Raw genomic sequence first — 13,663 nt, 5'->3', positions numbered from 1 at the left:
GGCCTGGGTGCTGAATCTGAATTTTTTTTTTTTGGTTGGTCGTGGGTCTTGAACTCTGGGCCTAGGCACTGTCCCTGAGGCTCCTTAGTTCAAGGCTCGCAATCTACCACTTGAGCCACTGGGCCACTTCTGGTTTTCTGATGGTTAATTGGAGATGAGTCTCACGAACATTCCTGCCTGGGCTGGCTTTGAACCACGATTGTCAGATCTCAGCCTCCTGAGTAGCTAGGATTATAGGTGTGAGTGATCAGCGCCCAGCTGTCCCTGAGCTCTTTCGCTCAAGGCTTGTGCTCTACCACTTTGACTTACAGTGACACTTCTGGTTTCCTGGTAGTTCATTGGAGATAAGTCTCATGAACTTTCTTTTTGCCAGTCCTGGGGCTTGAACTCAAGGACAGTGTGCAGGCCTACGCACTGTCCCTGAGATTCTCTGTGCTTAAGGCTAGTGCTCTACCACTTGAGCCACAGCACCTCTTCCAGGTTTTTCTGTGTATGTGGTACTGAGAAATTGAACCCAGGGCTTCATGCATGCTAGGCAAGCACTCTGCCACTAAGCCACATTCCCAGCCCTCATGAACCTTCTTGCCAGGGCTGACTTTGAACCGCGTTCCTCAGATCTCAGCCTCCTGAGTAGCTAGGATGACAGGTGTGAGCCACCAGAGCCAAGCTCAGTCCAGCATTTTACTGGCTAATTGGAGAGAGAGTCTCGTAGATTTATCCTGTTTTTAATATTGCATCTTTATTTTTGGTGTCTTTCTGTTGATAGAATTGCTGTTGTGGGAACGGTTTGTTATAGTTGAACTTGTGTGACTGGGAGGGAAGTAGCAAGTCGCTGTCGGGAAATTAATTTAAAGTGTGGGAGATGAGATACTCTTCCTTGTACACAACATGCAGCAGTTAGCTCTCTGATTTGAACTGGGACAGAAACAATGAAATCAAGTTACATGTAGAGCTAAGGTTTGGGGTTTGTAAAATTTTCAAGCATTGTTCTGATTTCTGCTTGAGGGTTGTAAGTTACAAAACTGAAATTCAAACCACTAACCCAAAGGGAAAATCTTCCCTGTGTATATGATGGCTCCAATAACAGTAAAAGATCTTGTAGAATAAGCCTGCTCTCCGTGTGTGTGTGTGTGTGTGTGTGTGTGCGTGTGTGTGTGCGTGTGCGTGTGCGTGTGTGTGTGTGTGAGTACTGGGGTTTGAACTCAAGGCCGGGGGCTGATCCTTATCTTTTTGTTGTTGTTGTTATTAAAGGCTGGAACTCTACCACTTGAGCCACAACTCTACTTCCAGCTTTTTGCTGGCTCAGTGAAGATAGGAGTCTTACCCATTTTGCTCCTGGGGCTGATTTCCAACCATGATCCCCAGATCTCAGTGAGTTGCTAGGATTACAGGAGTAAACCACCAATCCTTTTTTTTTTTTAAGATAGGGTCACTATGTAACCCAGGATGGCCTAGAATTCACTTAGGTAGCTCAGTTGGCTTTGAACTCACAATCCTCCTCCTTCGGCTAGGCTAGTTTTAGTGCTTTTGTTACTAAAGAAAAGTGGAGGAAAAAAATTAATATTCAGGTTGAATGCCAGAAAAGATATTTAATAATATTTAGAGGACTTAATAAAGGGATATAAAGTCTTAAATTAATAAACTGAACAGGAAAATATAAACCCACCACACAGAAATAATAATCTGTCAATTTTCTGCAAACTGTTTTTGCTCCATAATGATAAATAATACTAAAGCAGAACAAGATTTCTAGGCTTTTAGCCAATAAGAGATGTGTGAGAAGAAATAGTGGAGAATTTTCTGCAGGTGGTGATGAGTGGATTTTTGAATAGAGTTAACGATTGCACATAGTTGATTTAACCCTCTGGGAGAAATTTTAAAGGGCAAAATATCTATGTCTTGAGTCATTCCTTAACAGTTGGGAGTGATTATATTTTTGCTCGAAGAAATGAGTTTTTTTTCACTATGCTAAAAAAAAAGAAAAAGAAGAAGAAGGTGCCAGATGTTGGTGGCTTACACCTGTAATCCTAGTTACTCAAGACGCTGAGATCTGAGGATCCTGGTTTGAAGCCAACCCAGGCAGATAATTTGTGACAGCTGGAAGTGGAGCGGTGGCTCAATTGGTAGAAGCCCATCTGTGAGCTGAAAACGCTAAGGGACAGTACACAGGCCCTGAGTTCAAGTCCTAATACCTGTGTGTACATGCATGTGTGCACACACACAGTATATAAAATAGAAAATTATAAAGCAATTGCTAGAGGAAGTAATCTTTACCTGTGAATATGAAGAAAGAATAAAAATTACACTTGTGGTATAGCTTATTAGTAAAGGGGAGGCCTTAATCTCAGCAACACACACATATGCATGCACACACACACACACACACACACACACACACACACACACACACACACACACACACACACACGACAAACAGTAAAAAGAAATTAACAACTTATTTACTGCTGCCTACTATGCTTTTCCTAATAGATAGTTTCCCCCTTCTTCCAATCAGAACATCTGATACTTGCTCAGAGGTCCCTCCTAAAAGCCTTTGCTCTTGCCTCCTCTGATTGGTGGCTCACACCTTTCAGTTGATTGTGGTTGCTAGGCTACTGATAATTCATTTCCCCTCTGCCTCTGGAAGGGTTGGGATGAGCTCCATTCAACAGGGCCTTCAAATAGGACTTCTCTTTTCTTCCATGGTTAAGGCCAATAAGGTTTCAGCCCTAGTGATTGAAGAGTGCTGAGCCAGGTCTGGGCCTGCCTGGCTGTATCTTCATGGGAAATAAACAGGAAGGTAATGAGAAGCAATGTGTACCTGCTCCGCTCCCCCCCTCCCCCACATACACGGTGGCTAGTGCTCACCTGGCCCAACTTTGAACCTTGCCCTGCCAAGGAAATTACCAGGGAAAAGCAGATGGCTCTTCATTTATTCTTCACCAAGTCTATTAATCATTGTAGCAGTTTTATGCTCCGGCCCTTGTGGACTTTCCTTTTGGCAATCGGAGATACATCTTTGGACGATTAACTATCTGGACATCTTCCTTTCTGTGGATGAATTTCCAAAGTCTGGTTTGAAATTCCGAAGCTAATGACTGATTTCTAGATTCCCTGAGTTTTGACTTTCTCGTCTTTCCCTAAGACTGGGTGAATGCCATCTGTTCAAGAAGTTCAGATGAATGTTTCTATAATACCATTCATTCAGCCACTCATTTCGTCAAGCATTTATTTTTATTTTATTTTACTTTGAACTCAGGGCCTGGGTGCCACCCCTGAGCTGCTGCTTCTTTTTTTAATTGGTAGTGGGGCTTGAACTCTGGGCCTGGGCGCTGTCCCTCAGCTCTTCAGTTCAAGGAGAGCACTCTACCACTTGAGCCACAGCACCACTTCCGTTTTTCTGAGTGGTTTATTGGAGATAAGAGTCTCATGGAGCCGGGCGCTGGTGGCTCACGCCTGTAATCTTAGCTACTCAGGAGGCTGAGATCTGAGGATCGCGGTTCAAAGCCAGCCCGGGCAGGAGAGACCGCGAGACTCCTATCTCCAATAAAACCACCAGAAAACCGGAAGTGGCGCTGTAGCTCAAGTGGTAGAGCGCTCGCCTTGAGCTGAAGAGCTGAGGGACAGCACCCAGGCCCAGAGTTCAAGCCCCACGACCGACAAAAAAAAAAAAAAAAGAGTCTCATGGACTCTCCTGCCTGGGCTGGCTTCGAATCTTGATCCTCAGATCTCAGCCTCCTGAGTAGCTAGGATGACAGGCGAGAGCCACTGGCCCTGGCCCCGAGCTTCTTTTGCTCAAGGCTACTGCTCTACCACTTGAGCCACAGCCTGAAGAGCTCCATTTTTATTTTGAGCCTGGTCCAAAACAATGGCCTTCCATTATTTTCATTTACCAGAATAAAGAAGGAGACCAAGCTGAAAAACTAAGCTGATTATCTGACCTTGCAGGAAATCAGGATTAGAAACAGAGAGAGAAGTCCAATTTCCCAACTTCCATTAGTATGAAAGTGAAATTCCTTCGTTCTTAATCCTTACACAAAAGAAATCACCTGAAATACCTGGGCGTTAGATAATCCTTCATTTCCCCTATTATTCTTTTTCCCTGTCGCCTCAGAAAATTTAAAATGACCAGCTCTCTTGCTGTGTCTGTGTCTGTTTTTCTCAAGCCCTTCTTTGTCTATAAAAATCAACCTCTCCTTTGCTTGGATCTCCCAGAACCTTACTCTCTTTTATAGCTCGCGTTCCTCAATCCTAGAACTGAAAATCTAGCCAATGCACAAGATTACACTACCTTGTCATTGTTTGGAAGTGGAGCCGTAGCTCAGGTGGCAGAGCTCCAAGCCTTGAGTGGAAAACTAAGGGGATTGTGAGACCCTGAGTTCACACACACACACACACACACACACACACACACACACACACACACACACACACACACACACACACACGAAAGAAGTCAAAACAGGATTGGGAAAGGTGGCTCAGCGGTAGAGTGCTTGCCTAGCATGCAGGAAGCCCTGGGTTCGATTCCTCAGTACCACATTCACAGAAAAAGGCGGATGTGGTGTTGTGGCTCAAGCGGTAGAGTGCTAGCCTTGAGCAAAAGAAGCTCAGAGACAGTGCCTGGGCCCTGAGTTCAAGCCGCAGGACTGGCAAAAAAAAAAAAAAAAAAAAAGTCAAAACACCCAAATTAAAGAAAAAAAAAAAACCTACTCAAGTCAGGGATGGCACATGCATGTAAGCCCCAGTGCTCGGAAGGCGGTAGCAGGAGGATTAAAAGTTCGAAGCCAACTTGGGCTACATTTGTGAGACTCTGTCTCCCAACCACACAAACTAACGCAAAAGCTGGTACAACAAAAGACGAATGAGCTCTTCTGGCTCCTCATTGGCTGGTTGCTTCAGGGTCCTGGTCTCCCATCCACCTCATCACTCCATTAAAACCCCTCGGGATGGACAGGCCTGCTGCCGCCGGCCTGGAAAAGGACAAAAGCCCTGTTTCTTCCTCTGCCTGGACCTTGCTTAGGAGTAGGGGGTGTCCACACTAAAATTGGAGGTTCAGATCCCAGACACAACGTGAAAACTGGCCACATGTTCCAAAAATAGATACAGAACAAGACTGACCACAGCATGGTGCGGCCACAGGAAGAGAGAACTTTTGTTTGTTCATTGTCAGCCATCTTCCAGGCGGCTGGCAGGAGCTCTAGGTTTAAATAGGGACCAGGCAAAAGGTAGGAAGGCATAGTTAACCGGTCAGGGCACAGGCACAGGTTCTGGTGGTCAGAGACCACTTGCAGAGTTGGTCTGGTGGCTCCCTGTCCCATGACTGGTTTCACTCAGAGTCACTGACGCCTGTCTTCCTGTCCACTACAAGAAGGCTGCGAAGTAGAGGGAGGGAATGGCTCGGGAGAAAGGACATGAGCCAGGTGTCAGTGGTTCATTCCTGTAATCCCAGCAACTCAAGAGGCTGAGATCTGAGGATCGCAGGTCCAGTCCAGCTCAGGCAGGAAAGTCAGTGGGACTCTTATCTCCAGTTAACTACCAAAAAGCCAGAAGTGGTGCTATGGTTCAAAGTAGTCAAGAGCTATATCCTTACGCTCAGGGACAGCGTGTAGGCCCTGAATTCAAGCCCCAGGACCAGCACACAGGCATGTGAGCACGTATGCACACATACACACACACACACACACACACACACACACACACACACACACACACACACACACACAAACATAAGTCAGAAAAATGGAGACGAGGGTGCCTAGTATTTCTCCTGCTGTTAGTGCTTTTCAGCAAAAGCCACCAGGAAGCAGCAATGTGGACATTTTCCTTCCTAAACGTCACTAGAAACCTCATCTTTCTCCCTGTAGGTATCAACTCAGAAACAAGATTTGTGATCCTGCCTGAATTCGGCAAAGCTATTTATAAACCTTTCTGAGCTCCACACAGCTTTCTTTCACAGGATTTTAACCTACATAGTATCAAACACGCCTCATCTAACCTTTAGAATGGATGCCATAATTGTAAGCATTGAGCTACAGCTGACTGGATGGCATTAGATTCTCTAGGAAAGGCATTTAAACTGGAGGTCGTTTTTCTTTTCTTTTTAAACTTCCTGCAGTGTTCAGAATGTCTTTTACAGTAAAGGACCTGAATCTGGACTTTGGGAAACAACTGTGAAATATATAGAATGTACTCAATAAATACTTGAATAGCCAGGCACTGGTGGCTCACATCTGTCATCCTAGCTGCTCAGGAGGCTGAGCTCTGAGGATCATGGCTCAAAGCCAGCCCGGGCAGGAAAGTCCATGAGACTCGTTATCTCCAATAAACTATCAGAAAACTAGAAGTGGCGCTGTGGCTCAAGTGGTAGAGTGCTAGCCTTGAGCTGAAGAGCTGAGGGACAATGCCCAGGTCCAGAGTTCAAGCCCCATGACCAACAAAAAAAAAAAAAAGAAAGAAAGGAAAGAAAGAAAAAAAGAAGGAAGGAAGGAAGGAAGGAAGGAAGGAAGGAAGGAAGGAAGGAAGGAAGGAAGAAAGAAAGCTATTCCTTTGAATTCCCTTCCACCTCTTCTTGTACAGATGGCATTTCTCCAGCCCCAGGGAAAGAAGAGAAAGTCAAAACTCCGTGCAGGGAATCTAGAAGTCAGTCAGTTATCCATTTCTGAGTTTCAAACCAGACTTTGGAAATTCATCCACAAAAAGAAACATGTCTGAAAGGAAAGATGCCCAAAGGAAAGTCCTCAAGAGCTGGAGCATATGACTTCTACAATGATTAACAATCTTAGTGAAGAATAAATGAAGAGTCATGTGCCTTTCCCTAGAAACTTCTTTGGCAGGGCAAGGCAGGTAACCTCCAAATGGGGCCTAGACAGGTCAAGATTCGAAGTTGGTCCAGGTGAGCACTAGCCACAGTGTGTGGGTGTGTGGGTGTGGGGAACAGGACAGGTACAAATTGGTTCTTATTGCCTTTCTGTTTATTTCCCATGAGGATACAGCCAGGCAGGCCCAGACCTGGCTCAGTACTCTTCAATCACCAGGGCTGAAACCTTATTGGCCTTAGCCATGGAAGAAAGAGAAACCCTATTTGAAAACCCCCTTGAATGGAGCTCATCCCAACCCTTTCAGAGTCAGAAGGGAAATGAATCATCAGTAACCTAGCAACCACAATCAACTGAAAGGTGTGAGCCACCAATCAGAGGAGGCAAGATCAAAGGCTCTTAGGAGGGACCTCTGAGCAAGTATCAGATGTTCTGATTGGAAGAAGGGGAACCTGTTTATTAGGAAAAAGGTTAGTGGACAGGACAGTATTTTAAATTGAATATTTCTGCATCCTATGACTGCATACACTGCCAGCTAGAGCCATCATTAGGTCAGGTGTAACCTTTGGTTTAGTCTGATTAAAAGTCAAGATTATTGAAGGCATTTACTTGTGAAGATAAATCTCAAACTAGAGATTTTACTGGGGGACGGGCAATGGTAAAAATCAGTCTCTGGTTATTCAAGGATTGGAGTCTTCTAATACAAGTAGATTCTGCTCCGATTCACTGAATATTTGTTACAATGGTTTCCATTTATGTAGGTTTGGGAAGCAGGTACGGATTCAGGGTGTCCTATACTGCAGAGCTTCTGGTCCATTGGTGTTGCTCTGGATAGAATTGGGGGGTGTTACTGTGAAGGAAGCACTCTCTATCTAGAAAAAGCCAACAGCTGCACACACCACAGTCACCTAGATGTAGGGACTTCCATTTTTCTGCATTATATCCTTCTTTTATTACTAAAACGATGAAATTCTGTGATTATTATATTTTTTACATTAGTTCCCACAAAACAACAGTCAGTCCAGTCTGCTCTTTTATGACACCCACACGCTTTGAAGACCTAGAAAATTTTATATTAAAAATCTTGTAACATGGACTTAAGAGTCTGTTTTTACTAAACGCTCTGACTCTCCACTTGAGTCCACAGACGGGGAAATTGGTGCCTCAGCCAGGCACTGGTGACTCACACTTGTAATCCTAGCTACTCAGGAGGCTGAGAGCTGAGGATCGCAGTTTGAAGCCATCCCAGGCTAGGGAAGTTTGTGAGACTCTTATCTTCAATTAACCAGTAAAAAGTTGGAAGTAGAACTTTGGTTGAAATGGTAGAGCACCATGTCTTGAGCAAATCAGCTAAGGACAGTGATTAGGCCCTGAGTTTAAGCCTAGTATTGGTACAAAATACACATACACACACATACACAACACAACACAGTTGATTAGCTCTGAAGGCATGGAGAAGTAACTAAGATAATTCTTCAGATTTTCAGGGACATTTTAACCAACACATCATTTATCATCAGCCTTCCCTAGATTATCAGAGTGACAGCCGTGACTGTCATCTGCAGCCAGTGACTTAAACCTTTCCAGAGTTATTGCCTAGTGCTTGCCCTAGCAGACTCCATTTTAATCCCCTGACCTGTTCCCTCTCTGATTCATTTCTCCGAAGTTCAGCTCAAGTGCGCTGCCTTCCAGCTTCTCCCCTCCCTGCCCTCCAGCCAGACTGTGCAGAGATACACCTGCCAGGAAGAACCAGGTCAAGGTTTGACCACCACCACTGTGAAACTATGTGCACTATGAGCCCTCACTTCCGTAATCCACAGCTCTGATCAGGACTTTCAAGACATCACCCTGGCCGCATTGGGGTTGCCATGGTGACTGCTCACCTCTACGTCACTCTCCTGGGATGAGTGGCCCCGCCTGGTCTGTGGGGACCTTTGAGAAATCCAGCCTCTGGCCAGGTCTCTGAGTGTGTGACATCTCAAACTGGGGAATGCTGGGCACCAGTGGCTCACGCCTGTAATCCTTGCTATTCAGGAAGCTGAGAGCTGAGGATGAAAGTTCACAGCCAGCCTGGGCAGGAAAGTCCATGAGACTCTTTTATCTCCAATTAACCACCGGAAAAACAGAAGTGGCCCTGTGGCTCAAAATGGTAGAGTGGTTAGCCCTGAGCAAAAGAGCTCAAGGAGAGAACCCAGGAAGATGGAGCCACAGGGCTGCTGGACTTCTCCTTGAAGCCATGTGCTGGGGTGCCTGGACAGCTCACCGTGGATCTCCCTTTCTACAGTCTTACCACCCACCTAAGATATTCGTGCACACGATCCGCCCTGTTGGCCTCTGAGTTTGCAAGCCCGGGTTTGGGTAGAACATTGCATAGGTGACATTGAGGAAATGAGCAGACATGAATTGTAAGCTCAGGAGATAATGACTAGCAGTGCTTTTTTTCTGTTTCCCATCATTGAAAGAGGAGGAGAGGCTTAGTATGCACAAGGCCCTGGGTTCTATCCTCAGCAACCACAATGAAGTAATATCAAAACAATATCCCTTGTACCTACATGCTGGTGTCTGACCTATTGGTCAGAGATGGTCTAATTCCATCTTTCTTGATATTTAGCATGTTATCTATTTCTTTTTTGCCAATCCTGGGTCTTGAACTCAGGGCCTGGGCACTGTCCCTGAGCTTCTTTTGCTCAAGGCTAGCACTCTACCACTTGAGCCACAGCACCACTTCTGGCTTTTTCTGTGTACGTTGTACTGAGGAATTGAACCCAAGGCTTCATGCATGCTAGGCACGCACTCTATCACTAAGCCACCTTCCCAGCCTTAGCATATTCTCTATTAATAAAAGTAACATTCAGCCAGGTGCTGGTGGGTCATGCCTATAATCCAAGCTACTCAGGTGGATGAGAACTGAGAATTAGAGTTCGAAACCAGCCTGGGCAGAAAAATCTGTGAGACTCTTATGCCCAATACACCAGCAAAAAGAGCTGGAAGTAGAGGTGTAGCTCAAGTGATAGAGGACCAGCGTGGAGTGAACAAATGAAGGGACAGGGGCTGGGAAGGTGGCTCAGTGGTAGAGCGCTTGCCTTGCATGCATGAGGCCCTGGGTTCGATTCCCCAGCACCACATAAGCAAAAAAAAAAAAAAAATGAAGGGACAGACCCTGGGCCTTGAACTCAAGCCCCAGCACCAAAACCAAACACACACACACACACACACACACACACACACAAGAAAGTAATACTTGATGGAGCAGAGTGCGATTCAATTTTCCAATTGCATTCTCATGGCCACAACAAACGTTTTTTACTATGAGTCAGCGTCCCCTAGATGCTGATCAGAATTATGCCCATATTTTCAACCCCATAAATATTGAGTCATCAAAAAAAAATTTTTCCCCCTCTTGATGGTGTGTGTTGTTCATGCCATGTACCATGTTTACCATTTGGCGATCCGTGTCTACCCAGGCCCCGGGAGAAGCCAACCACCTTTCCTCACTTCAGGCAAGTATCATTGTGTCATAATGAATAGGTAATATTAAATCGGGCTGATGAGTCATATTACAGTAATGCAATATTTCCCTTGCCGAATCCCTAAGGTCTCCACAAGGGAATGTTTTCTAATAATAGGAAGAAGAATTCTGAGAGATGGGCCTTGCGGCACTGGGGCTGTGCAGACTAGTTTTGTGAGCCTTGGCTGAGCAGCTCAACTTGTCTCTGCTTCCGTGGAGTCAGCATTCAAATGAGGTCCTATATTTGCAAGCTTGAAGGCACATAGTAGGACCAATTGCACACAGTAGGACTAGCTGTCTTGTAGTGTCTATGGGGGGCGTGGGAGGGATGCCAGGACCTTTCCTCCCCTGCAAATGACAAAACCCACATTGAATCAAGTCTCCCATGTAAAGTGGCATAATATCTGTCTGTCACCTGTGCACAGGTGCTATTCTATATGCTAACGTACTGTAGAGGCCAGTTACTCCCACACACTTTAAGTCACTTCCAGGTTACCTGCAAGAATCATTACAAATGTAGTGTCTTGTTATGTGTTTTGTTTTATGCCCATGCTGGGGCTTGAACTCAGGGCCTAGGTGCTGTCACTTAGCTGTTTTGCTCAAGGCTAGTGCTCTACTTGCTTGAGCCACAGCCCTACTTCTGACTTTTTGCTGGAGATAAGATTCTGGTGGACTTACTTGCCTGTCAGGAATGGCTCTGAACTCTAAATAATGGCGGGGACAGGGTGGCATGTACCACAGTGCTTGGCTAGAATTGGAAAGAGCAAGAAATTGGGGCTCAGATAAAGTGATAGGTCATTCAGGGTCATTCAGGGTCACCATCATTGCGGAGGGATGGCATCAAGACTTAGAGAGAGATCCTCCAGATTTCAAAGACAGCGTTTTGTTGTTTGTTGTTGTTGTTTTGAAAGCCATGCTGCTCTGAGAAGCTCGATGTCATGGATCTTGGAAACTGCCAACATGTCGGAAAAAAGTATGAAGTTAGCTGGGTGATATCGCATTCCTCTTCTTTTCAATCAACTATAATGACAGTGATGAAAGCATCTCACACTGTCCCCTGCTGCTCCGGCTCTGTGTGCTCGGCCTGCGTCCCTTCCAGTCCTTGGCATTCCCAGCAGAGCTGAGGCGCTGGGCCAGGCTGGGGAGCTAGGCCAGGAGGAGGCTCTTAATCATGCCACACAGATGGTTGCCTCCGCCAGTTATTGAGCTTGAAGTATTCTATCGTCCTTAACTAATGCAGACAGACAGGGTTCTGGCCCCTAAGGCAGCTGGCTTTGCTTTGTTCCTTAGTCTTGCAGAGTTCTATGACTCTCACAGCTTTAGACACTGAATTTATTCCCTTCTCCCACCCCCTTTTCTTTCTGAATGATAAGACAACAGCTGCTCAGGAGAGCTGATTTGAACATGCTAAAGGAAACGATCTCTTGAGCTGGGCTGCTGGTGGCTCACGCCTGTCATCCTAGCTACTCAGGAGGCTGAGATCTGAGGATCACGGTTCAGAGCCAGCCCGGGCAGGAAAGTCTGTGAGACTCTTATCTTCAATAAACCACCAGAAAACCAGTAGTGCTGTGGCTCAAGTGGTAGAGCCCTAGTCTTGAGCTGAAGATCTGAGGGCCCAGACCCAGAGTTCAAGCTCCACGAGCGACCCAAAAAAATCAAACTAAAAGCTGAAGGACTGGGTATGGCTCACGTGGTTGGTGGCTTGCCTGGCAAGTTCAAGGCCTTGAGTTAAAACTCCCATACTGCAAAATGAAAATTACTGACCTTTTCCTCTGATTCTAAAAGGAATACATACTAATCGGTAGGCACATTGGAGAATCCAGGAAATCACTAATTCTCATGACAGCTGTAGGAGGTCACCATCAGTATTTTGATGATGTTTGGAGACTAGTATTGGTGTGTAATGCCCGGGGTTTGAAAATATAAATGCTATTGTACCCAGATTATGTGCAATTAAAAAAATCATGCATAATTTGTGTGTTATGGGTCTTTTTTGGGGGGGTGTCAGTCGTGGGCCAGTCTGGGCCTGGGTGCTGTCCCTCAGCACCCAGTCCTCAGGTCTCAGCCTCCTGAGTAGCTAGGATGACAGGTGTGAGCCACTGGCACCTGGCTATGGGTCATTTTTATTTGTGGAAAAGTTAATAAAAGTTATTTTCTTTTATTTGTATTACAGTTGGGCTGACTTTGGACTAGGATCCTCAGATCTCAGCCTCCTCAGGATTACAGATAGGCATGAGCTATTCGTGCCCAGAGGGAAGTTTTTTGAACATAGAGAATAAATAGTAAAAGTAGCACAACAAAGATCCCTGAACCCATATTTCTTGGCTTATCCTTTTATGGGGGTGATAGTTTTATCTTTTTCAGTGTCACGGAGTATTCTACTATATAAAATCACCAGTTATTTCTCCAAAGCAGGTACACCTATGGATGATCAGCAGACAGATGCAATGAAACCTAATCAATCATTTATCATTAGGGAAATCCCAATGAATAACCACAAAGAAATACTGCTTCATACCAAAGAGAAAGAAGAGCACATGAAAAATAACTCTTAGTGATCTTATGGAGAAATTGCTTGTCTCCTACGTTGCTGAGGGAATCTAATCTTCAGCTGCTGTGGAAGCAGTTTGGCCATTTCTCAAAAACAAAAAAATTAAGTTAAACTGGGAATCGCCAGGTAATCTAGTAATTCTCCTCCTAGGTATGAATTTCAAACAGTCAAATAAATACTAGCATGGAAGTATTTATGGGAATATGATTCACAATAGCCAAAAGGTAGAAATCACTCAAATTATCCACCAGTGGCTGAATGGATAGACAAAATCTGGCTCTGTCATACAATGGAATATTAATCAGTCCTGAAACAAAGAACCACTAATGCTACAACATCTGGGAAACCTCAACAAGAGTATGATAAAGTGATAGGAGCTAGGCCCAAGGGCCATGCACTGTGATCTCATTCCTATGAAATCTCCAGAATAGGAAATGTGTGCGGGGAAACACAGCCTTAATGGTTGCCAAGGGCTGGATATGGAGTCACAAATAAAGAGAACTAATAATGTGGGTTACTTGAGCCCAGAAGTTTGAAGCCAGCCTGAGCAATATAGCTGGATTCTGTCTCAAACAGAAAACCAAAACCCCAAACCAAACAACTTATTAATGTTAATATATAGTACCCTTATTGTTATCTAGTCCTAAATATTTTAGGATTTTGTATGGCATTTCCTTGTTCTCCCCTGAGCTATATAGAAGTTCATTATTGATAATAACTTAAAAATTTTTTTTTGGTCAGTAGTGGGGCTTGAACTCAGGGCCTGGGTGCCATCCCTGAGCCTTT

This window comes from Dipodomys merriami, unplaced genomic scaffold (assembly GCF_024711535.1).
Source record: "Dipodomys merriami isolate MVZ:Mamm:240054 unplaced genomic scaffold, mDipMer1.0.p SCAF_138, whole genome shotgun sequence".
Taxonomy (NCBI): domain Eukaryota; kingdom Metazoa; phylum Chordata; class Mammalia; order Rodentia; family Heteromyidae; genus Dipodomys; species Dipodomys merriami.
This window is presented reverse-complemented; position numbering follows the sequence as displayed.